The sequence below is a fragment of the Cervus elaphus genome, chromosome 1, assembly GCF_910594005.1.
Source record: "Cervus elaphus chromosome 1, mCerEla1.1, whole genome shotgun sequence".
Classification (NCBI taxonomy): Eukaryota; Metazoa; Chordata; class Mammalia; order Artiodactyla; family Cervidae; genus Cervus; species Cervus elaphus.
The window spans coordinates 70548632-70575203 of NC_057815.1; the positions used below are offsets into that span (position 1 = coordinate 70548632).

Here is a 26572-nt window from a genome sequence, read left to right on the forward strand (position 1 = left end):
AAATTTTAATTAATAAAACTTTAACAAAAATAAAAGTCAAGTTTCTCTGCTACAAATCACATTTGAAGTGCTTAACAGTCATGTGTCTTTAGCAGTTATTGTACTCAACAATGAAGGCTGAGAAGGTTAGTACTGAAAGTTTATTGGACAAAGCTGGTCTAGAATCACTGGTAACTGAAATGCCCTCCCTCTTTTCTGACAATGAGAAATACATGACGTACGTTGTTACTTTGACTTCCAGGAAGTTCAGTTCCAAAGTTTAAAAGCTAAAGTATAACAATATTTTAGCTTTTGTGATCAACATGTCTGTGTCATCTTTTCCTTGGGCCTAATTTTCTGTTATTTATTACTATTTCATTGAAATAGTTCTTGTTGGAGGTTTTCTTAAGTCATTTGTGGAAAAGGCCAGTAGATAAATATAAATAAAAATCAGGACACGTCAAGAGATTTTGGATGACCTCCCTGGTATAAAGTGCGGAATAGCCAACTATATACTGTCTAAAAGAAATGTACTTCAAAAATAACAATATAGTCAGGATGAAAGTAAGTGGATGGAAAGGTTGTATCATATAAACATGAATCAAAGGAATGTATAAATTATATTTCAGACCAAAGATAACTACTAGAAACACAGAAGGACATTATATAATGATAAAGCGCCAGTCCACAGAGAAGACATAGCTATTCTAAATTTGTATGCAACAGACAGCAAAATTGCAAAATATGTGAATGAAAACTTTAGAACTAAAAGGTGAAATAGATGGATCCACAATAGTTTAAGTCTTCAACATTAAACTCCCCAAAATTGATAGGACAATTAGATTGAAAATTGGCAAATATTTATAGGAATTCAACAATAGCATCAACGAATAGGTCTAATTGATATTTATAGAACATTTCACCCAACAACATCAGTATATACATTCATTTCAAATCCTTACAGAACATAAGCAAGTATGACCATATTATGAGTCTTAAAACAGACCTTGACAATTTAAAAGGAGTTAAATCACACACAATGTGTTCTATGATACACTGGAATCAAAACAGTAATCAGAACAGAAAGATAACATGAAAATCTTCAAATATTTGGAAACTAAACCACACACTTTGAAATAATCTAGGGGTCAAAGAGCAAGTCTCAAGGAAAATCATAAAAATACACTGAACTCAATGAAAGTGAAAATACAATACATATAATTTATGGGACATACCTAAGGCTGTGATGAGAGGGAAATTTATGGCACTAAATACATAAATTAGTAAAGAGGAAGTCTCACAACAATAACATAGCTCCCAAGAATCTAGAAAAAGACGAGCAAAATAGACCCAAGACCAGCAGGAAAAAGGAAAGTAAAATAAAGAGGGATGAGACATGAGCCAAGTGGTTATGACTATCAAAGGGCAATGTGAGAAATCCTTGTAGTTATGGAATTGTCCTGCATCTTCACTATATCAATGTCAATGTTCTGGCTATGATATTGTTACTCTAATTTTGTAAGTTGTTACTTCTTGAGGAAACTATGTAAAGAGTATGTGGTGTATCTCTTTGTATTCTTAAATATCTATTACATGAGTAAAAAGCTACAGTTATCTCAAAACACTTAAAAGAGACAAGCCACAAAAGAGATTTTACAAGACAAAATAAGAAAAAAACCATCTAGAATACAACGAATTCTGCCGGGAGCCGTTGTGGGAGATCCCACCCATGACGAGGTCGTGAGGAAAAGACCTGACACGCAAGGCCGTTCAGGATACAAGGGACCCTCCAGGTTGGCCCCAGCCTCTACCCCACCCTGTGTCCTCCACCCTTTTCTGCTGCTGTTCTTGTTCACCCTACTGCAGATTTTTGTGTTGCCTGCCGAGAGTTCTCCTGCTCCTCTTTCACTGAATAAAGACCAACTTAAAACCCTAATTAATATATCTCCTGGACGCTGGTACCCTATGAAGGGGCCAGGGATGAAGGAAATGCTTCAGTTCAAACCCTTTTGCTGGCATTCTGGCTTGTTTGATAAATGTGTGCTCCCATTGCAAAAAATGCTCATGATTGTTCTAAACATCCTAAGCACAGTACGCTAACAAAAGAAACTATCAAGCATAGGTCCCTCTGCGGGTGAGAAAAGCTCCACAAATAATAGCCACAAAATGTGCCTAATAGAAAATACTTTAGATAGAGATTAGCTGGTGACTTCTTGCAGGTAGTTAACTTTTAGACTAAGAGCCTGTTTTGTGCTATATCTGCTGTTTTTGCAATCCTTCCCGTTTCTGTTCTGTAAAAATGTAATCCTATCTAGTTCCCATGGAGATGACGCCTATTAGAAAGAAAATAGATTAATCACAAGAAAAACAGGGTCACGCTACTGAAGTTGCTTAAGTCACACCAGGTGCAAGCCATAAAATGTTAACAGGCCAGAAGGCCAAATGATAAAGAAGACTCTTGTGAACGAAAAGTATGTGGGTGACATCCTGTTTCTGTTGAAGGTCAAGTTGCTGTAATGTTTTGAGCTGACCTGTGTGTAAGCAATATGCACTTCCCCCAAAAAAGATGTTGTTAAGGGTATAAAGGGGCCGTGCAAAAATAAACTTCAGACTCAGCCCCCGAGCTTTGTCTCACTGTGTCTCTCTCTCGCCAATGCCGTTCATCCTGAGGGTACCCCTGGATCCTGCTGGGGCAAGGACCCCGGCAGAATTCCAACAAAAATATTCAACAGATAAAATGAAGAAAAGATTGAAAACACTTCACAAAAGAGAAAAAGCACAATACAGTACAATACACACACCAGATCGGTTATGATGAAATAGCCTGACAGTACTGAATGTTAGCAGCCGAGCAATTTGAGAAAGGTTGAGCAATGGATATGAATTTCCAGATTGGTGGCAGATTAAATTGGTACAACTTCTTTGGAAAACTCTTAGGAATTATTTTAGAAATCTGAAGATGTATTTGCCCTACTATTCAATAATTCACAACTAGAATGTCTCCTAGGTAAACATGTGCTTTTGGGCACTAAATATACAACACTGTTCTTAGCAGCATTCCTTGTCATAGCTTCAAACAGCAGCCTGCCCCCCCCCCCCAAATACTCATTGAGAATAATTAATAAATAATGTCAGCACATTCAAACAACTGAATAACATGGAGCAAACAAAGCCAGATGACCAGACCTTTAGCATAGGATTTGTTGGAGGACATCAATAGCAGGTTTGGAAGTCCCCTGTTGCTTATTTCATTTGTAGTCAACATACAGGAATGAGAGGGGCCCTGATTCTTGTATGAATATGACTGCCAACAAGGGAGGATATTGCTTCACAAAGGAAGAGGCTGTAAAACCACAGAATGGCTAGCTTGACAAGGGTTGTGATCAAATGGCTGCATGACACGGCAAAAGTGTGGCTTCTAGCCTATTCCACCATTTCATCATATATCAGTTAGGAGTCAGGCACTCATCAGACTAACCATTTACCACCACACACTCAAATTGAGGAAACACAATCTTTGGGTCAATATCAAGCCTGCCTACCAGTGGGCCAAACCATGATCTAACATTCCTTCTATCTTACACATAAGAAATCCACTTGTACTTGTCCTCTCAGGAACAACATGGGGGATCTTCTGTGATTTTACTGTTCATTTTTAATTGTTTCTTTCCCCTCATAAGCCAACATTAAGAGTCATCGGTTATTTATCAATCTTGATCCCTTGATCTAAAAGCCAAAATCACATAGATTATAGGAGATAGCAGCTCACTTAGCTCTCCTACAGTTAGCTCCTCATCTGGAGGTGGGGATGGAGAGTGTGATGGTTAACACAATAACTGTGTCACCTTGACGGGGCCTCAGTCAAGTTGGGAAGCTCAGTATCTGGTTAAATGTTATTTCTGTGTAGATCTGTGAGGGTGTTTCAAGAAGAGATCAGCATTTGAATTGATGGACTGGATAAAGCAGATGGTTCTCCTTGCCGTGGGTGGGCATCATCCAATTAACTGAGAGCCTAAAAAGAACAAAAAGGTAGAGGAAGACTGCTCACTGTTTGATTATTCACCTGGGACTTTGATCTTCTCCTGGTCTCATTGCTCCTGGTTCTCAGGCATCAGACTTCAACTAGAATCCAGCTCTTTGGCTGTCTAGCCTTCAAACTACACCACTGGGATTCATGGGTCTCCAACTTGTCAATGCAGATCATGGGACTTCTCAGCCTCCATAACTGCTTAAGTCAACACCTTATAATATACAAACGTTTGGGCCCTATCCATTTTTTTAAATTTTTAAAGTAAAAGTGAAAAGAAGAATGAATACACATTGAAGTACATAGTGATAAAAGGACACCTTATCTTCAACTTAATCTCAAATGATTCTGGAAGAATAAACATATGTCACAATATATTTTTTGTTAGGTTTTCTTAAGTTTGAAATTATTTCAAAATTTAAAATCAGAAAAGAAAGGAAAGGGAAAAGAAAAGGAAGAAAGAAAGGCATACTCCAATTATAATATTTTTATCTCCTTTTTTGAAGGAAATAAAACTCATCCAGCAGAGGCAGTGGCACCTCAGAGTATGACAAGATAGCTAATGGGGCTGACATGACAAGACACAATGCTGGTTAGGGACCTGGACCACAGTGGGAGGACAAAACCCACAAAGACAGCAGGACAGAGCTAACATTCCCAACACTATGCAAACATTTCCATTTGCAGAGAGTTTGGCCACACACTGTAAAAACAGGGTACTCTCACAACTGAGAGACTATCATCTCAGGCCAACAAACCCATCCAAAATTAACACAGTCTCAGATTTGGAGATCCTTCTCTTTGATCTAAGGGTTCAGGCCATCAGAAGATCTTAATTTTTTAGCTCCTTATTCAAGATGGAAAAAGAGGCCAGTTTCTTGAATTATAGCCTTATTCTAAAAGTTGTTACAGTTTATTCCCTGACTTCTCACACTGCTCTCACCCAGCATATGACTCTCATCCTAGAAAACCTCTCAATGCTCCACACAAGGACAAGATGTGGACGGCAGCCTAGAGAATTTAGGGAGTCAAAAGCTGCTATGTAGATAAAACCATTTCACACAAAATTGCATGGGAAACAGCACTGAGTCAAGAGCCTCTGAAAGAGCTGCTAGATGCACATACAAAGTAAAGTGTGGTAGTTTTCCCTCCCATATTAGCATTAGCTATGCCAAAATAATGGTACAGGAATAATGGTACAGGAAATTGGGCTATTTAATATCCTTGGCAGACTGCAAAACCTTCTGGCATTCCTCAAGATATTTGGCGTTGGCAGATGCAAACTATTACATTTAGAATGGATAGCATGTCCAGAGATAAACTCACACACCAATGGTCAACTAATGTATGACAAAGGAGACAAGAATATGCTATGGAGGAAAGATAGACTCTTCAATAAGTGGTGCTGGGAAAACTGGACAGTTACATGTAAAAACGTAGGGTTTCCCCAGTGGTTCAGTGGGTAAAGAATCCTCTTGCAATGCAAGAGACACAAGAGACACAGGTTCAATCTCTGGGTCGGGAAGATACCCTAGAGAAGGAAATGGCAATCCACTCCAGTATTCTTGCCTGGCAAATCCCATGGACTGCAGGCAGGCTACAGTCCAAAGGGTCACAAGAGTCAGAGATGCCTGGATACACATGCACGCACATGTAGAATAATGAAATGACAACATTCTCTAACACCATATACAACAATAAACTCAAAATGAATTAAAGACCTGAATATAATCCCAGACATAGGAAAACACAGGCAGAAAATGCTTTGACATAAATAACAGCAAGGTATTTTTTGACACACCTTCTAGAGTTACGAAAATAAATATTAAAAAAAAATACAGTACCTAATTAAGTGCACTTGCACATCAAAGGAAACCATAAACAAGATGAAAGATAACCCTCAGAATGGGAGAAAATAATTTCAAACAAAGGGACTGACACAGGATCAATGTCCAAAATATAAAAAGTAGCTCAAGCAGCTCAATATCAAGAAAATAAACAACCCAATCAAAAAATGGGTGAAAGACCTAAATAGACATTTCTTCAAAGAAGACATACAGATAGCCAACAAGTATATTAAAAGATGCTCAACATCACTAATTATTAGAGAAATGCAAGTCAAAACTACAATGAGGTATCACCTCATACTGGTCAGAATGATCATCATAAAAAATCTACAAACAATAAATGCTGAAGAGGGTGTGGAGAAAAGGGAACTCCCATGCACTGTTGGTACGAGTTTAAACTGATGCAGTCACTATGGAAAACAGTATTGACGTTTCTTAAAAAACTAAAACTAGAACTACCATGTGACCCAGCAACCCCACTACAGGGCATAAACCTCCAAAAAAGCATAATTCAAAAAGATATGTACCCCAAAATTCATAGCAGTACTATTCTAAATATTCTAGGTAGTGTTGCTTCCAGGATATGGAAGCAAACTAAATGTCCATTAACAAAGGAATGGATATGGAAGATGTGGTACATACACATACGTAATGGAACATTACTCATCCACAAAAAGTAATGAAAACGGGTCATCTGTAGAGAAGTGGATGGACCTAGAGTGTCATATAGCATGAAGAAGGTCAGAAACTGAAAAACAAATACTGTATATTAATGAATATATGTGGAATCTAGAAAAATGATATGGATGAACTTATTTGCAAAGCAGAAATAGAGACACAGATGTAGAGAACAAATATATGGATACCAAGGGGAAGGGAGTGGTGGGAGAAGTTGGGAGATTGGGATTGACACATACACACTATTGATGTATAAAATAGATAACTATCGAGAACATATTATACAACAGGGAACTCTACTTAAGGCACTGTGTTGATCTGAATGGGAAGGAAGTCCAAAAGAAAGGGGTCGTATGAATATGTACGGTTGATTCATTATGCTGTACAGTAGAAAATAATGCAACATTGTCAAGCAACTACACTCCAATAAAAATTAATTTAAAAGGCTTCAAATCAGGTATTATATATATGTTCAAAGAGTTAAAGCATAACAATAGTGAATCAACAAATATAGATTCTCACTATTTAAAAAAAACACAATACGGAAAATACTGGAGTCGAAGCATAACATAGTAAATGAAAATCTCACTTGTGAGGCTAAATGAAAGGTTCAACCTGGGAGGAGAAAGAATTAGTAAATTTGAAGAAAGACCCATAGATATTGCCAAATACAAGCAGCACAGAGGGAAAAAGGATTGAAGAAAAAAGTAACAGCATCAAAGAACCGTTGTTCGCTCAGTCATGTCTGACTTTTGTATCCCATGGACTGCAGCATGCCAGGCTTTCTTGTCCTTCACCATCTCCTGGAGCTTGTTCAAAATCATGTCCATTGAGTAGGTGATACCATCCAACCTTCTCTTCCTTGGGCATCCCCTTCTCCTCCTGCTGTCAATCTTTCAAAGCATCAGGGTCTTTTTCCATGAGTCAGCTCTTCGTATCAGGTGGCCGAAGTATGGGAGCTTCAGCTTCAGTCCTTCCAATGAATATTCAGAGCTGACTTCCTTTAGGATTGACTGGTTTGATCTCCTTGCTCTCCAAGGGACTCTCAATAGTCTTCTCCAACATCACAGTTCAAAAGCATTCACATCCATACATGACTACTGGAAAAACCACAGCTTTGACTAGATGGACGTTTGTTGGCAAAGTGATATCTCTGCTTTTTTTTTTTTCCTGGAACCCAAGAAAATAAAGTCTGTCACACGTTTCCATTTTTCCTCCATCTATTTGCCATGAAGTGATGGGACCAGATGCCATGATCTTTGTTTTCTGAATGTTGCGTTTTAAGCCATCTTTTTCATTCTCCTCTTTCACTTCTACCAAGAGGCTCTTTATTTAGTTCCTCTTTGCTTTCTGCCATTAGGGTGGTGTCATCTACATTATCTGAGGTTATTGATATTTCTCCCAGCAATCTTGATTCCAGCTTGAACTTTATCCAGCCTTGCATTTTACATGATATACTCCCTTCCTCAGTGATCAATGCAAAGAAATAGAGGAAAACAATGGGATGGGAAAGACTAGAGATCTCTTCAAGAAAATTAGAGATACCAAGGGAAATTTTCATGCAAAGATGGGTACAATAAAGGACAGAAATGCTGTGGACCTAACAGAAGCAGAAGATATTAAGAAAAGGTGGCAAGAATACACAGAAGAACTATACAAAAAATATCTTCACGACCCAGATAATCATGATAGTGTGATCACTCAACTAGAGCCAACATCCTGGAATGTGAAGTCAAGTGAGCCTTAGGAAACATCACTGTCAAAAAAGCTAGTGGAGGTGATGGAATTCCAGTTGAGCTATTTCAAATCCTGAAAGATGATGCTGTGAAAGTGCTACACTCAATATGCTAGCAAATTTGGAAAACCCAGCAGTGGCCACAGGACTGGAAAAGGTCAGTTTTCATTCCAATCCCACAGAAAGGCAAAGCCAAAGAATGCTCAAACTACCGCACAATTGCCCTCATCTCACACGCTAGCAAAGTAATGCTCACAATTCTCCAAGCCAGGTTTCAACAGTATGTGAACCGTGAACTTCCAGGTGCTCAAGTTGGATTTAGAAAAGGCAGAGGAACCAGAGATCAAATTGCCAACATCCGTTGGATCATCAAAAAAGCAAGAGAGTTCCAGAAAAACATCTGCTTCTACTTTATTGACTATGCCAAAGCCTTTGACTGTGTGGATCACAACAAACTGCAAAATTTGGCCCCCAAAATGTCCAAAGCAGGCAGCTTTTACAGTTTTATTTTAGAGAAAGAGGTAATAAGTTGTGATGAATTGACAGGACATAAAAACTTAGGTTTGGGGGGCTCACTTAGTAAAGAATCTAAACAGAGTTTGGATTTGGGGCAGTAAGTTAAAGAAGTGACAAGATTTGTATAAATAGGCCTCTCACCTGAATTCTCTGTCTCTGACAATCAGGGCATCCTTTCACCTCCAGATGAGAGATTTATTTCCTGCTTTCATGGAGTCAGAAAGAGGGTTACAGTATTCCTCTTGCACTGGCCATTTTTTAAGCAACTTTAATTCCAAGTAATCAATATGCCATTGTGTTATATTTGTGGGCAGTTCTCCTTGAGCTCCCACACTGTATATCTGATAAGGGATTACTACTGGAAATACATGGAGAACTCTTACAACTCAACATCGAACCCTCAAATTACCTGACTTTAAAAAAATGGGCAAAAGACCTGAATAAACATTTTTCCAAAGAAGATACACTAACGACCAAGAGGTACATGAGAAGATGCTCAACATCACTAGTCATTAGAGGAATACAAATTAAAACCACAATGAGATATTATTACCACATGCATGTTAGAATGACCATCAAAAAAAAGACAAGAGAAAACAAATGCTGGCATGCATACAGAGGAAAGAAGAAAAACAAGTCAGGTAACTTTTGAATATGGTACTGACTATATATGGATCAGTGAGACATATTTTAAGGGAAACTATAAGAAATTTTGAATTTTAATAGCAGGGTTTTTTTTTTTTCTTTTTGGTAGTAATAGTACTGGTAAAGTGACTCTTGAACTACCGTATATTGTAACATTAAGCAAATAGTACAAATGTATTAAAAGTTTTCGAGAACCAGATTTCCTTATGGGAAAAAGGGGAAATGCAAATATGAAATGGGAAAGGGAGAAGACTTTGTGGTTTAGGATCAGAATTCCAAGTGTCACTATGAACTCACAATTAAAACAAACAAACATATTTCCTAACTGTCCACAGAACGGGCCAAATAACAATGACAATCCCATGGACTATGCCCATGGGGTCGCAGAGTCAGACATGACTTAGCAACTTTCCCTTTCACTTTCTTAGGTCTCAGTCAGCCACGCCTAGTTCAAACTAGAGCTATCCATGGAGATCACTCCTTTCCTGTAAAAGGCCCTCTATCTAAATTTTTTGGGTAGCTAACAGGAAAGGTCAACACTTCTTTCTGAGTCTTTTGGATTTTTATTGTTTTCAGCTCAAAATAATCTACGTGTCAAAGAGACATTTTGTTCTCCTATACATACACATACAGATTGCTAGGTTTCACATTTGAGACTCTGATATAGTAAGTGCAGGATACAGAGCTTTGGGAAAACACTTCAGGGATATTTTGAAGCTAGTGATCTGAGGTCCACACCGTAGACGGTTTCCCAAAACTGGCTGATAGATAACCTGAGGAGGTGTTTTATGGTTGTTGTCTATTAAATGCCTAGATTAGTAAGCTGCAGTCAACTGTACCATGTGAGACTCTGCAGAATGATACCCAGGATTTCTGTTTTTAAAACTCCAAAACAGCAAAGTAACAGCAAACAATCTCTCAATCCCAATTAGAGTCGATTTCAGAATCAGTAATATGTGATGTTATATGCTCAGTGAACTTCTTTGTAGTTTCCTGTCAAATAAAATGTGGTATGGTTTATTCGAGTAAAGTTACAAATCCCAAGAAGTCACCCTATATTGTATTTTCAAGAACAAAAGACAGGTAAGCTTTTGTTTTAACCACTAACTCCAACTTCGGCTCCACTGCTACCATATAGATTTTTTATTAGTGGTAGTACTACTGCAATTCCCTTGTTCTTTATAAATCAAACAGATAGGCATAAAGGAAGCTACACTTGCAAGGTATATACAATTTGAGTAGACCTTGTGTGAAGAAAAAGAAGTGCCTTTTCTTCTCTTTATAAGCAGAATGAAACATTGAGACAGGAAACAAAAGAGTAACTTACAGGTTGGAAGCATCTGGAAAGACAAGCATTCTAGTTTTCCAAGTAAGAGTTTCTGTAATGTGTGTGAGTATGTATGCTCAGTTGGAAAAAAAGGAAAAGAACATATGTATGTGAAAAAAGTGAAAGTGTTAGTCACTCAGTAGTGTCTGACCCTGCGACCCCATGCATTGTAGCCCACCAGTTCTCCTCTGTCCATGGAATTTTCCAGGCAAGAATACTGGAGTGGGTTGCCATATTCTACTCCAGGGAATCTTCCTGACCCACGGATCAAACCTGCATCTCTTGCATCTCCTGCACTGGTAGGCAGGTTCTTTACCACTGCGCCACCTGGGAAGCTGGAGCTTTATAACAGGGAAGAACAAATCTCCCTATTAGATCTGTTTCTTTTACTTTAACCTTTGTACCTTATTGCTTTTGTTACAAGTTAAGAATGTTGCCTATAGTCTGAAATATACAGAATAGCCCACATTAAAGGCTGTGACCCTAAAGGTTTACTATTTGCCCATTCATATCGAGAGAAAAAGTTGCAGAACAGAGAATAACATCTGTCTTGGAGGTTATAGTAACATCATGACCTGAGCTACATGGACTTCTGTAGGAACAAAAGATTCTGACACCAAGAAGATTACAACCAACCATTCTCTTTTAATATAAAAGAAGCTGGAATTCTAACTCACATAGGATGATTCTCTGGGACAGTAGTCCACCATTTTGTGGCCTGCTGGCTTTCTTAATAATGTCATGATTCTCTGTCCCAACAAAGATTTGTCTCTAGATGTATTGGCCTGTTGTGTGCAAGCAGTATGAGTTTGGACTTGATAACATTTTCACAGCTATTTCACAGGTAAGAGGACAGCTAGGTGACAGTTCTTCATAGATGATCTACACCACCACTGCCTGGGGGCTTGTTAAAAATGAAGGTGTTGCAGCACTGCGAGTGGCAGGGCTAGTAGGAAAAACAGCAAGTACTTCAGGGGAGTAAAGGGTGATAAACCCAAGGCTGGGGATATACGACACAGGAATGAGAATTTAAATTGAGCACACATGACACAAGATGTTAAAGGTCAACTGACTGAATTCAGATGTTATTTAGGTGGCAATACTGAGGTTTGAAAAACTTGAAATTCAATCATCCTAGTGGTATAAGTGTTACCTCATGGTATTCATGCATATGTCTATAATGAGCAATGATGTTGAGCATTTTTTCATTTGCTTAGGAACTATCTGTATATCTTCTTGGAGAAATATCTATTTAGATTCTTTGTCCATTTTTGACTGGATTACCTTTGTAGCATTAAGTTTTAAGAGTTCTTTATACATTCTGGATTCAAGAGCCTTATGAGATATCTAATCTACAAATATAGCAGTTTATTTCAAGGTAAGAAATGTGTCTGATAACAAATGAATAAATCACCTAGAGAAGTAACCTGCAGTTAATTATAACGTGGTTAAGGTTGGTGAGGTTTATTTTTGGGAAGAGAATTAGACAAAAAAAAGTCCATGGCAATGATTAAGATTCCAGAATAAATCACCAGTATCAGAATATAGGCATAAGGGCTGGGGGTATTTTCTTTCTGAGTCCTACACTACACAAATTGTCTCACTGTTGAAACTAGAGCTCTTGTCAATTTGTAGATTTCAGAGACATGTTTTATTTTTAAAAATTTATTTATATTTAAACAAACTTTTTAGAATAGTTTCAGATTTATGAAAAAGTTGCAAAGAAAATATGAGTTCCAATATTTCCCTCACCCAGTTTCCTCTAATGTTATGATCTTATATTACTGTGGCACGTTTTTCACAATTAGTAAGCCAATACTGATACCTTAATATTAACCAAAGTCCATTTTCTCTTTTTCCAGTTTTTTGTAAGTTTAAGGTATACAGCATAATGATTTGACTTACACGCATCATGAAATGATAATCACACTAAATTTAGAGACTAGAAAATTTAACACAGGATATGGGATGTGATTGTTTCTACACATATTGTTGCAATTTGAAAATTTTAAATAACAATTCCCAAGGCCATTTCTTCCCTCATGAAATAGTTTGTTTTCTCAGTTCTAAAGAAAAATAGTGGTCTTTTGAGGCAGTTTATTTCTGGCTTCCCTCTTTGGATGATGCCATTGAGTCTGACCTCTAGTTTTATGAGAGGATTTGATGAAGACATCTGAAGCCAGAAGAATCTTTCACAGGCACTGAGAAGTGATGAAGAATATCTCTTTCACAAAGCAGTACCAGTTTAACATAAGCTTTAGAGAATGTCTAAGCCAGGAGAATTATGTTGTTATTATCCCACTTTAAGGTTGCTCAGATTTGACTCAAACTATTTACTCAGGTGGCTAAAACATTTTTGTTAACTCTAGAATAAAGCTGAGAAAGTATCCTTACAGAATGTATCTTAGTCTCATGCTTGACAATGAATCTCTGAGGAATCATTTCAATGAAAAAATATTCCCACAGACACATTATAGGACTGAGGAATATCGGAAGAGAAGGTATGACATAGGCTATGGACAATCTGCAACAATACAGATTTCAGAAGTCACATACTCATCAACTTTGAGATGGTCCATCTTTGTACACATTGCCTTCTGCAATTCAACAACCTATATGGATTTCTGAAAACGGATATTCAACCAAGAGAAGAACTGGCTTGGCTGAAAATGCTATCATCTATGTTTCTGGCCACAGACTCACAGTATCTGCTATATTCTTGTGCTCTTTTATTCATATGCACAGGCAAAGCCACCTTTTAACTTCTGGCTGCAGTCACCATCTGCAGTGATTTTGGAGCCCAAGAGAATAGATGTTTCCCCATCTACCTGCCATGAAGTAATGGGACTAGATGCTATGATCTTCCTATTTTGAATGTTGAGTTTTAAGTCAGCTTTTTCACTCTCCTCTTTCACTTTCATCAAGAGGTTCTTTAGTTCCTCTTTGCTTTCTGCCATAAGGGTGGTGTCATCTGCATTTCTGAGGTGACTGATATTTCTCCCGGCAATCTTGATTCCAGCTTGAGCTTCATCCAGCCTGGCATTTTGCATGATGTGCTCTGCATATAAGTTAAATAAGCAGGGTGACAATATACAGCCTTGATGGACTCCTTTCCCGATTTGGAACCAGTACATTTTCCCATGTCCGGTTCTAACTACTGCTTCTTGACCTGCATACAGATTTCTCAGGAGGCAGATAGGTGGTCTGGTATTCCCATCTCTTGAAGAATTTTCCACAGTTTGTTGTGATCCACACAGTCAAAGCTTTGGGGTAGTCTATAAAGCAGATGTCTTTCTGGAACTCTCTTGCTTTTTCTATGATTCAGTGGATATTGGCAATTTGATCTCTGGTTACTCTGCCTTTTCTAAATCCAAATTGAACATCTGGAAGTTCTTAGTTCACGTGCCATTGGAGCCTTGCTTGCATAACTTTGAGCATTACTTTGGTAGCATGTGAGATAAATGCAATTGTGCAGTAGTTTGCACAGTCTTTGGCACTGCCCTTCTTTGGGACTGGAATGAAAACTGATCTTTTCCAGTCCTGTGGGCACGGTGAGTTTGCCAAATTTTCTGGCATACTGAATGCAGCACTTTAACAGCATCATCTTTTAGGATCTGAAATAGCTCAACTGGAATTCCATCACCTCCATAGCTTTGTTCACAGTGATGCTTCCTAAGGCCCACTTGACTTCGCATTCTAGAATGTCTGGCTGTAGGTGAGAGAGCACACCATCACTGCTTTCTGATTTATGAAGACCTTTTTTGTATATTCTGCGTATTGCCACCTTTTTAAAATATTTTCTGCTTCTGTTAGGTCTATACTGTTTCTGTCCTTTATTTTGCCCATCTTTGCATACAGTGTTTCCTTGGTATCATTAATTTTCTTGAAGAGATCTCTAGTCTTTCCCATTCTATTGTTTTCCTCTCTTTCTTTGCATTGATCACTCAGGAAGGCTTTCTTATCTCTCCGTCCTATTCTTTGGAACTCCGCATTCAAATGGGTTTATCTTTCCTTTTCTCTTTTGCCTTTCACTTCTCTTTTCTCAGCTGTTTGTAAGGCCTCCTCAGACAGCCATTTTGCCTTTTTGCATTTCTTTTTCTTGGGCATGTTTTTGTTCACTGCCTCCTATACAATGTCACGAACCTCTGTCCATAGTTCTTCAGGCACTCTGTCTATCAGATCTAATCCCGTGAATCTATTTCTCACTTCCACTGTATAATGTAAGGGATTTGATTTAGATCATACCTGAATGGTCTAGTGGTTTTCCCTACTTTCTTCAATTTAAGTTTGAATGTTGCAAAAAGGAGTTCATGATCTGAGCCATAGTCAGCTCCTGGTCTTGTATTTGCTGACTATAGAGCAGCTCCATCTTCAGCTGCAAAGAATATAATTAATCTGATGTTGTTATTGACCATCTGGTGATGTCCACCTGCAGAGTCATTCCTTGTGTTGTTGGACATAGTCTAGGTTGGACCAGTTCGTCTTTCAAGTTATTTTCAGCCTTATTCATCTGTAATTTGCCTTTGAACACTAAAAATGCCATACTAAGTAAGTATGTTGTTAATAACTTTTGCATTAAAGAGATGCTTTTACATTCCCAGAATCTATAAAGATTGAACAGTCAGATGGGTAAGTTTTATATTTTTATTACCATGTTTTCTCTTTGGGGTGAGACCAGGCTTACGTGGTTCAGTCTTCAAAAAGCATGCTTAATTTGACTAAATGTAGAATAAATGCTGAAAGTCTCTTTGTATTTGCATGTATATCAACACACACACAACTTTTTCCACAATACATACACAAGGGGTGCTTCTATAAAGAGAAACATTTTTCAAGAATTTCTTAACTGTTTAAATGTGGAAACCTTGGTTTATGTGGTTAATATACACTTTAAGTAACAGTTTGTGTAAACTTTCCTGCTCTTAACTTCAAAACCATTCACCAGAAAGGGAATATTTATTTTAGAATCACAACAATTTCTACTAACATGTGACAGTCAAAATATATTCATTTAGAAATAAGTAAAAAGAAAAGACTAAAGCATTAAAGTGCTAAGTCCCCAAATTTCAGAATACAAGTTAAGAATAGAAAATGATGCCCAAAATTCATCTCGTTCCTTTTGGCATATACATTTTTTTCCTTCTCTTATTTTTTTTGATTGATTAAAAATAAATGACTTTGATGGAGACTTTTATACAACATGAAAGACATAAAGAAGAAAAATTCCAGCTCAGGTAAGATGCAGATAGAAATCTCATTATTTTCATGAACATGTTCAGTGTCTTATGCAATTTGATGGTGTTGGGATGGTGGACAGGTGCCAAGCAACTATGACTTCGCAGACCAGTGTCTAAGATTTGGAACTATATCTTGACAACAATATGGACGTACATGTATGAGTTAAAAGATGCTATTGTAGTTTAGGAGAGAAATGGCACTGCCTTAAAGGCAATGGACCTATTTTATACATCCACATTTTCCCATAGTCTACACTGTGACACAGAAAACAGTTCTCCCAGCAGACTTCCAAAGAGCTGGAATGTTTGACATACATTCCTCTGTTGTCTTTCCCTCCCAAAGTAAATATCTGCATTTATTGGCAAACTAATTCTTCTTCTGTTTTAAAAATCTATCTTCCCCACTATCCCATGTATTCATGCGCTGTGCATGCTAAATTGCTTCAATTGTGTCTGACTCTTTGCGACCCTATGGGCTGTAGGCTGCCAGGCTCCTCTGTCCATGAAATTTTCCAGGCAAGAATACTGGAATGGGTTGTCATCCCTTCTCCAGGGGATCTTCCCAACCCAGGGATCAACCCATGTCTCTTATATATCCTGCATTGGTGGGTGGGTTCTTTACCACTAGCGCCACCTGGGAAGCCCAAGAATTGGTAGGGAGCAGAACAAGATAAAAATGCAGGCCTCTGATGAAAAAGCTGGAAAAAAGTTTTTCTTTTTTCCACGTCTGTCTCTCTCAACTGTCATGGAATTTTAAATTTGTTATTAAGTATTACATTTGCTCAGGTATGGGGAAAGTTGTGGTACATATGCAGACTCTCAAAGTGTCCAGGGTCCTGTTTCATGACACAGTGGTGCACAAACCTCAGCCCTTCCTGTGCCAGCACCTGGGGTCCCTCTTGGGGCAGTAGTCACTGGGCACAGGTGGAGGAGCACATGGCCAAGACCAGTCACATGATGGAAGAGAGAGGCAGAAGGAGGTGGGACTGGGACAAGTCTTTGACATGTGCTATATTATCCATGGAACTTCATTTACAAACACTGATAAAATTTATTAAGAATTTCAACACAGTGACTACCTAGCATTAAACAATATGATTTATTATGATTGCACTGGTTGTATGCTGATGGAGTTGATACTGACTATATTTCATCTTTCAGTACCATGACCAATGATAATTTGAGCAACTAAGCTTTCACTGAAAAGCATGGATTACCATTTTCTTATTTTTTCCCTCAGAAGTAAGCTATCCATGTAGTTATTAAGTAAATGAGCAACCCACTCCCAGATTCTCATTTGGAAGCCCTGATTCCTGGGATCATTCCTGGTCTAATTAATTACTGTATCAGCAGAAAAACAGACCCTCCACTCAAAAGTGGTGATTAAATAAATTCAAAGACAAGACCATTTACAAAATTTGGGGGCAGAGTTAAAGAAAAATAACAAGGATACCTTGGTAAGCACCCTGGAGTTAAGTGGAGTGTAAAACAGCACTGCTTTTAAGTCTGAAGGGACAAAGACAGGGAACTGTTTTCAAAGAGAAAAATCTTGTGGAACCACCAGACAGAAGTTGCAGCCTTCAACAGTCGAACTCATCCTCCGTCAACCACACACCAGGAAGGAGGAAGTTGGTGGATAATTGTCTCCACCTCTTTTCCCTTCATGCACTGATCTCCTCCTGGTGCCTCCCATTTACCAACCAAAGTATTTCAAACTGCAGAGCTCATGAGGATCACACTTCTAGGGCACAGAACAATATCAAGTGGGTTGCAAAACAGCAGTAAGGGAGCAAACAGAAGATACAGTGCAAGTCAGTTTTCACTCATGTGCCTACTGCTGTATACCCAGCAGTGCCCTACACAACTAGCAGTCCCCCTCAAAAAGCAATTCTATGGAATAAGTGTGCTGAAATTTCAGATTTAGATAGTCAAGTCAACCAATCCTCAATATATCCATTCTGAAAATTAAAAGTTTAAGAATCTGTAACTGGAAACTATTCGGCTCACCCACAAGTTCACATGTATCATCATGGAGTTGATCTAAAGGGTGAACACACTTTGGAATCATTTGTCAGGGCAAGTTTTTTGTTCTTTCTTTCTTATAGTAATACTAGTAATAGGCAAATTAGGCACTAAATTGAATTCATTCACAGAAATTTTTATGGTAGCAATTTGAAATGGATTGTCAGACACAGTCTACAGACTTTCATATCATTCCAGCCTATTTTCATAAATATTTGTAATATAACATAATAAAGATAAAACATAAGAGTTCTGGAGGATAAAACACCTTGTAGCAAAAATATTTTATGTAATACAAATTGTGATTTCTTAGTAGGACAATTAATCATACTCAAAGACAATCTAAAGAACTGTATATTTTAATAACATGAATGTATCTCAATTCATTTATATTTACTCAATAATCACTCTGTATACAAACACTGTTCTTGTCTGTCCTGAAGTGTAGGCAAAGTGTTACATATTTCTGATTAAAAGTTGATTTACTTACTTGCAAATTATTTAGAAAAATAATCACCTCTTTGTCAGCCATAATTCCTTTTCAAAGTAACAGAAGCCACCTTAATTAATTCAAATGGAAAAGCAATTTACCTAAAAACAACCTTACAAAATCTCAGGGAACAGGGAAGAGCAAAGTATAAGATTCAGAGGTCATTTATCTAAAGAAAACACTAAAACCACACCGCTGAAACTGAACCATGAACATCAGAACCCTAGCCACTCCACCTCAAACGCTTTATGTTAACGCTTTACCTCACCAACATCATTAGAAAAAACTAATTTCTTCATGCCTCTACTTCTTCAGATAGCTTTCTTCTGAATCAAGGTCATACACTGGTACCTCCCTCTAGTAAACCTAGGTTTTTGTTCTAGATGTAAGAAAGGCTGAGAAACTGATGTTCTGGCTCCTTTCTAAAGGGTAGGGATAGTACACAAAAGAATTATGGCAAATACTCCAAACATTGGAAAGTCATTTAAAAACGTCTTCTGCATGATGAAATACCTTGAGCTAGATTGACCATGAGCTAGTTTTCCATTATGGAAAAACAAAAAATGGATCCTATGTGTGAAATAATTACTACAAGCATTAAATAATACACTTCTCAATAACCCACACACAGGTCAAGGAGGATAGCAAAGAAAAATTATAAAAAATTTTATAAATTATAATTATAAAAAATTATAAAATATTATAAACTGAATGAAAATGAAAAAAACCAAAATTTGCATTCATAATCAATACAGTTCTTACACAGATATTTATATGTTTAAATGCTTATATCAAATACAAGGAAAAGTCTAAAATCAATGATTGAGACTTCTACCCCTGAAAAAGTTAGGAAAACAAAAAGTAAGACTAAGGTAAACAGAAAAAAATAAATAAGAAAGAGAAAGATCATTAAAATAAGAAATAATACAGAGAAAAATCATTAAAACTGAAAGCAGTTTTTCTAAAATGATCTACAAAATTAAAAAGAAAACACTCAGGTTGTACTGATTAAAGTAAATAAAAAAGAGAGAAGACAAAATTACCAAATAACAGGAATTAAAGAAGAGTCATCAGCACAAGTGCTACATAACTTAATAACATCAAATAAATATATGCAAATAAATTTGACATCTTATGTGAATTACAAAAATTCCTTGAAAGCACACATTTAAAACTTGATGCTAGCACTGTTTATAATAGCCAGGACATGGAAGCAACCTAGATGCCCATCAGCAGATGAATGGATAAGGAAGCTGTGGTACATATACACCATGGAATATTACTCAGCCGTTAAAAATAATTCATTTGAATCAGTTCTAATGAGATGGATGAAACTGGAGCCCATTATACAGAGTGAAGTAAGCCAGAAAGATAAAGAACATTACAGCATACTAACACATATATATGGAATTTAGAAAGATGGTAATGATAACCCTATATGCAAAACAGAAAAAGAGACACAGAAGTACAGAACAGACTTTTGGACTCTGTGGGAGAAGGCGAGGGTGGGATGTTTTGAAAGAACAGCATGTATATTATCTATGGTGAAACAGATCACCAGCCCAGGTGGGATGCATGAGACAAGTGCTCGGGCCTGGTGCACTGGGAAGACCCAGAGGAATCGGGTGGAGAGGGAGGTGGGAGGGGGGATCGGGATGGGGAATACGTGTAACTCTATGGCTGATTCATATCAATGTATGACAAAACCCACTGAAATGTTGTGAAGTAATTAGCCTCCAACTGATAAAAAAAAAAAACAAAACAACTTGATGCTAGAGGATGTAATACATCTTAATAGCCCTATATCACTTTAATATATTAGCAATTTAAAACCTTTCCACAAAGAACATTCTGGTTTTAGAAAGCATCATTGGTCAAATCCATCAGACATTTAAGGAAGAAAAAAGAGCAATCCTTCATTAAATCTTTTAGAAAAACAACAAGGAAGGAACATATCCAAACTCATTTTATGGGGCAAGCATTATTGTACCCAAACCAGACAAAGATATTTCAAGGGAAAAAAAACCAAAAAACAACTAAATACTGATATCCACCACTAATTTACACAAAAACAGACTAACAAAAGACTTAGCAAATAAAATACAGCAATATAAAAAATAATAATACATTAGGACTGCTGTAGTTTTAGCAGAACTAAAATAGCAGTTTGCCAATTTAAAAATGCATCAGTGTAACTGACCACATTAAAATAATAAAGGAGAAAAAAGTATGATCATATCAATAAACATCATCTTAATACATGTTGAAAGCATTTAATGAAATCCAGTATCCATTCATAACAAAAAATTCTCATAAAACAAGAACCAGAGGGAAATTTCTAAATCTGTTCAGGGCAAGCATTAAAATCACATATAATTTCATGCTTAATGGTGAGTGCTTTAGCCCTATGATCAGAAATAAAACAAGACATCCACTCATCAGCTCTATTCAACACTGTAAGGAAAGTGACAGCCAATGGGGGAAACTAAGTGCCAAGGGTTTGGAGGGAAACAGGGATGAATAGGTGGAACACAGGGCTTTTTAGGAGAGCAGAACTATTCTGTATCCTAATGGTGGATACATACCATGATATTCATTAAAACTGTAGGAAACACAATGCACGTGAATTGTAACAAATGTATCACACTGATGCAAGATGTGAATAACAGCATGTAGGTGTGTGAAATTAAAGGCCATGTGGGAACTTTCTGTTCAATTTTTGGGTATACCTAGGAGAAGGCAATGGCACCCCACTCTAGTACTCTTGCCTGGAAAATCCCATGGACGGAGGAGCCCGGTGGGCTGCAGTCCATGGGGTCGCTAAGAGTCAGACATGACTCAGCGACTTCACTTTCATTTTTCACTTTCATGCATTAGAGAAGGAAATGGCAACCCACTCCAGTATTCTTGCCTGGAGAATCCCAGGGACGGGAGAGCCTGGTGGGCTGCAGTCTATGGGGTCACACAGAGTCAGACATGACTGAAGTGACTTAGCAGCAGCAGCAAAACCACTTAAAAAAATAACGTCTACTAATATGCAGTTGAATAAAATAATATATAAGTATATACATATATATAAATGTATAAATGGTGAATCTAGTGAAGAGTAGAGGGTATTCATATTACTCCACTTTAGAATGAGTTGTGAGAAATAGTAAGGAGTATAGGAAGAAGTCTACAAAATATTTAAGAATATATAAAATAAAATCTAAATATGTTAAAAAGGTGTGTATCATCTTGGAAACATCTAATCCTGTGATATCCCTCCCTAAAATCATCACCAGCTTCCCACTCTTCCTAGGATAAAGACAAAACGGCTTAACACAGTGTCTGAGGCCCAATGTGATCTTGGCACCTGCCTCCTCTTCCTCACTTCTGTCTACTGCCTGGCTTCCCACCATGACCATCATCTCTGCTCTTTGGGGTTCAATTACACGAAAATGCTACCCAACACATTGGAAGCAATGACTCCTTCAAAGTTCTCTCTCCTCTCAGACTTGGCTCGTGCTGCTGCTTCAGGCTGGCTAAGCCGGACTGGAAAGGGATTTTCTCCGGGTCTCTTCCGGTCGGTTCCCCTATATCTCCTACAGGAAACTTTCCCTATCCCCTAAATCCAGGAACTTCCTTCCTTAGCATCTAGTGCTTAGTCCCATGGTGTACTGTAACAGTTTGCATGCCTGTCTGTGTTCTCCAGTGTCTGTAAACCTGAGGACAGGAACTATCTTGATTCCTCAACCTCAAGTACTGGATCTGGCCCACAATGATTGTATATTCAATAAATGGGCTGTTTGTGAAATTAAAAAGTTGGTAAACAATCCAGAAGATCTATTGGCATGCATCAAATAACCCCAACACCAGGAAATACCTTTTTCTCTGAATTCCTCTGGTTCTGAGCGTCCGAAGATCTCAGGAGACAGAGCGTAATTCCCAGGAACCCTCCTCACGTCACATGCCACTTGGACTACGGTCACGCGACACGGACTTCATTTCCCAGCATGCCTCGAGACACGGCGACTGAACCGCCCATGCGAGCCGGGCCCTGAGTGAGCAGCGAGACTGCCAAGGCTGAGCCGCCGCTTACGCTAATAGGTCCGGGGCCGAGAGGGCTCAGGAACCATTTATTCATCTCTTCGAGAGGGCCACTTCATTCGCGTGAAGTTGGAGCGGAACTGAACCATGAGGTGTGAGAGTGACTCAAGAAGAGCTGAGGGGCAACTGGATGCCATGCGGCAGCAGATGTACTTCCGCACGGTCAGGTGAGTTTTAGCCTCTAGGGACTGAAGTGGTCCACGCTACCCTTTCTGAAATCCGGGCTGTCGACGGGCTGGCCATCTAGGCATGGAACCTGCTTGGTAGAGTGATTTATTAAGGGCGAGGACCCCTAGCTTCTTTCAACTGGAATATATTAATCAGAAATAGCAAATTATTAAAGCCAAATCTAACATGGGGAAGGGCAGAATCACTCAGTACTGCTTTTGCCCTGAACTTTCCAGGAAGGAATGTTCAGTTATTCTGTGTAATCAGTTCAGTCGCTCAGTCGTGTCCGACTTTTTGCGACCTCATGAACTGCAGGACGCCACGCTTCCCTGTCCATCACCAACTCCAGGAGCTTACTCAAACTCATGTCTGTGGAGTCGGTGATGCCATCCAACCATCTCATCCTCTGTCGTCCCCCTCTCCTCCTGCCCTCAATCTTTCCCAGCATCAGGGTCTTTTCCAAGGAGTCAGTTCTTCACACCAGGTGGCCAAAGTATTGGAGTTTCAGCTTCAGCATCAGTCTTTCCATTGAATATTTAGGACCGATTTCCTTTAGGATTGACTGGTTGGATCTCCTTGAAGTCCAAGGGACTCTCAAGAGTCTTCCTCAACACAACAGTTCAGAAACATCAATTCTTTGGCGCTCAGCTTTCTTTATAGGCCAATTCTCACGTCCATACATGACTACTGGAAAAACCATAACTTTGACTAGATGGATCTTTGTTGTCCAATGGTGACTAAGAAATCAGCCTGGCCTGGTGAGTTGGATACAATCCTGTATATTAAAATAGGAAATATTATATGAGTTCCAAATAGGTAAGTAGGTAAAATTTATACATATTAGAAATAGTTTTCATTTCTGATGGCATTACTCTGTGTGTGGGAAATCTCAATATATGTAAAAACAATTAGATCTGATAAAAGAATATTATCAGTCTCAGATTCAAAGTAATATACAGAACTTATTTTCCTATATTTAAACAATGTACACTTGAAATTAGATACCATTAACAATAACATATAAATATGTTTTTGAAAAAATCCAAGTGCAATATTTGTACACTGAAACCTACAAAATATGCTGAAAGAAATTGTTTTCATTCTAAATTTATCTATAGGTTGAAATTTAACCCAGCCAAAATTTCAAAAGTCTGTATTTTCTGCAAATGGACAAGCTGAAACTATTATATATATATGGAAATTCAAGGAACATAGAGTGATCAAAACAATTTTAAAAATGAAAGAGTAGGATGATACTACCTCATTTCAAGATTTACTATAATGCTAGAGTACTAAAATGAGTGAGGTGTTTGTTGAAGAATGTGCAAATATATAACTGAAACAGGGATAGTCCAGAAATATACTCACATGCCACTCACAGGTATGTGGCCTAATGACTTTCAGCAAAGATTCAGGGTAGTTTGATGGGAGAGAGAATAGTGTTTCAACAAATGGGACAATTAATAATTTCAAACAAAAATGAAGTTTATATCACAATGTATAAAGTTGAAATGTATCATAGAAACAAAACTACAAAATTTCTAGATGGAAATGTAGGGGATAAAATTTGGAAACCTGAGTCATACAAAGATTTCTTAGAAAGGAAGCAAAAAGTATGAATGATAAAAACATTTGTTAAAATTGAATTTGGTCAAAATTTAAAACTTCTATTTTCAGAAGAACTTTTTAAAAATGAGAAGTCTACCCACAGTCTGGAGTACAAATTGCATTAAAAATACTAATGTTCAGAATATTGTACATGCATATAAACATGCACATACATAGTACACATGTATATATGTATGAAAATGCATACACATACACATATGTATAATGGAGCTGTAAGATTATATATTTGTGTGTATTCATATTGTATAATTTTACAATTCTATAATACAAAGTGAACCAAAGCAATTTAACAAAACAATAAATGTTTTAAACAGACACTTCAACAGAGAAGATGGGCAGTTGAAGAGTAAGAACATAAAATGTTGTCAACTTCATTATTCATTAGGGAAATGTAAACTAAAACCACAGTGATATATCCATACATTCCCTTGAAGAGCTGAAATTTAGATATGCTAGACAGAATGCAAAAGCAAAAAGGCAAAACAGGTTGTCTGAGGAGGCCTTACAAATAGCTGAGAAAAGAAGAGAAGCTAAAGGCAAAGGAGAAAAGGAAAGATATACCCATTTGAATGTAGAGTTCCACAGAATAGCACAGGGAGACAAGAAAGCCTTCCTAAGTGATCAATGCAAAGAAATGGAGGAAAACAATAGAAGGGAAAGACTAGAGATCTCTTCAAGAAAATGGTGATACCATGGGAACATTTCATGCAAAGATCGGCACAATAAAGGACAGAAACGGTATAGACCTAACAGAAGCAAAAGATATTAAGAAGATGTGGCAAGAATACACAGAAGATCTATACAAAAAAGATCTTCATGCCCTAGATAACCATGATGGTGTGATCACTCACCCAGAGCCAGACACCCTGGAATGTGAAGTCAAGTGGGCCTTAGGAAGCATTACTGCGAACAAAGCTAGTGGAGGTGATGGAATTCCAGTTGAGCTATTTCAAATCCTGAAAGATGATGCTGTGATAGTGCTGCACTCAATATGGCAAATTTGGAAACTCAGCAGTGGCCACAGGACTGGAAAGGTCAGTTTTCATTTCAATCCCAAAGAAGGGCAATGCCAAAGAATGTTCAAACTACTGCACAATTACACTCATCTTACACACTAGCAGAGTAATGCTTAAAGTTCTTCAAGCCAGACTTTAACAGTACATGAACCATGAACTTCCAGATGTTCAAGCTGGACTTAGAAAAGCTAGAGGAACCAAAGATCAAATTGCCAACATCTGTTGGATCATCAAGAAAGCAAAAGTTCCAGAAAAAACATCTACTTCTGCTTTAGTGAAGTGGAAGGGAAAGTGAAAGTGATTCAGTTGTGTCCAACTCTTTGTGACCCTATGGATTTATACAGTCCAGGGAATTCTCCAGGCCAGAATACTGGAGTGGGTAGCTTTTCCCTTCTCCAGGGGATCTTCCCAACCCATGGATCAAACCCAGGTCTCCCACATTGCATGCGGATTCTTTGCTAGCTGAGCCACAAGGGAAGCCCAAGAATACTGGAGTGGGTAGCCTATCCATTCTCCAGCGGATCTTCCTGACCCAGGAATCAAACCAGGGTCTCCTGCATTGCAGGCGGATTCTTTACCAACTGAGCTATCAGGGAAGCCCTACTTCTCTGCTTTATTGACGATGCCAAAACTTTTGACTATGTGGACCACAACAAACTGTGGGAAATTCTTCAAGAGATGGGAATACCAGATCACATTACCTGCCTCCTGGGAAATCTGTATGCAGGTCAAGAAGCAACAGTTAGAATTGGACATGGAACAACAGACTGGTTCCAAATCAGGAAAGGAGTACGTCAAGGCTGTATATTGTCACCCTGATTATTTAACTTATTTACAGAGTATGTCATGAGAAATGCTGGCCTGGATGAGGCAGAAGCTAGAATCAAGATTGCCAGGAGAAATACCAGTAACCTTAGACATGCAGTTTTTACCACCCTTATGGCAGAAAGCTATGATGTTGGATGGGGAGACAGTGGAAACAGTGTCAGACTTTATTTTTTTGGGCTCCAAAATCACTGCAGATGGTGACTGCAGCCATGAAATTAAAAGATGCTTACTCCTTGGAAGGAAAGTTATGACCAGCCTAGATAGCATATTGAAAAGCAGAGACATCATTTTGCCAACAAAAGTCCATCTGGTCAAGGCTATGGTTTTTCCAGTGGTCAT

General features: G+C 38.1%; 1 protein-coding gene across 1 annotated transcript in view; it reads right to left on the reverse strand.

The window, feature by feature from the left end:
* GDPD4 (glycerophosphodiester phosphodiesterase domain containing 4) overlaps nucleotides 1-22395 on the reverse strand; it is a 170780-nt gene extending 148385 nt beyond the window's left edge. The window contains exon 1 of the mRNA XM_043908215.1: nucleotides 22369-22395. The gene's annotated coding sequence lies outside the window, so the exon portion shown is untranslated. The remainder of the gene's footprint in view (nucleotides 1-22368) is intronic.
* Between the last annotated feature and the right edge of the window lie 4177 nt (nucleotides 22396-26572).